The sequence below is a fragment of the Etheostoma cragini genome, chromosome 11, assembly GCF_013103735.1.
Source record: "Etheostoma cragini isolate CJK2018 chromosome 11, CSU_Ecrag_1.0, whole genome shotgun sequence".
Lineage (NCBI taxonomy): Eukaryota > Metazoa > Chordata > Actinopteri > Perciformes > Percidae > Etheostoma > Etheostoma cragini.
This window is the reverse complement of record NC_048417.1, coordinates 27,171,791-27,172,568: the sequence shown is the minus strand read 5'-3', so window position 1 is coordinate 27,172,568 and position 778 is coordinate 27,171,791. Positions and strand designations below refer to the sequence as shown.

At 37.9% G+C, this 778-nt stretch overlaps 1 non-coding gene across 1 annotated transcript; it reads right to left on the bottom strand.

Annotated features, from left to right (window-relative positions):
• Positions 1 to 355: 355 nt before the first annotated feature.
• On the bottom strand, positions 356 to 428 carry trnav-cac. Its single transcript has one exon. It is a non-coding gene; the product is annotated as a tRNA-Val (tRNA).
• Between the last annotated feature and the right edge of the window lie 350 nt (positions 429 to 778).

Sequence of the window (778 nt, the reverse complement as noted above, 5' to 3'; positions counted from 1 at the left end):
TGGATTTTACAGGAAGCCAATTTAGAGAAGCTAAATAAGGAGAGATGTGATTTATTTTCCTGATTCCAGTCAGAACACGTGCTGCAGCATTCTGGATCAGCTGAAGAGTCTTCATGGACTTGATAATAAAGATTTGGAGTAGTCCACCTTAGAATTAACAAGTGCATTGACTAGTTTTTCTGTATCATTTTTAGACAGGATATTGCTGAATTCCTGAATGTGATGACTATTGGACTGTGAAAACTTCGGTAGGCCTGGCCACGATTTCACGACAGGGAGATTTTTTCCTTGACGGTTATTGAAAGTTTAACCCAGCAGAGTTTGATTGTACAAAGTCAATACAAACAAAGAAATGTGTTTCCACCCTGTTTCAAACAGGGGACCTTTCACGTGTGAGGCAAACGTGATAACCACTACACTACAGAAACTGAGGAAATAGGTTTTTTCTGCATGTTCATGCTGATATGCAACATTTATATTTTACTGCAAATATTTCAAATGCTGTTAGACATGTTAATTTTGGATACATAGAGAAGCTCAAACAGGAGAGATGTGATCTCTTACACGTGCTGCAGCTTTCTGGATCAGCTGAAGGGTCTTTATGGACTTTTTCAAGCAGCCTGATAATTAAAAATTGCAGTAATCCAGCCTAAATGCATGGACTAGTTTTTCTGCATCATTTTAAGACAGGATATTCCTGATTTTTGCAATATTACGTAGGTGAAAAAGGCGATCCTTCAAATTTGCTTCATGTGGGTATTAAAGGACATGTCCTGAT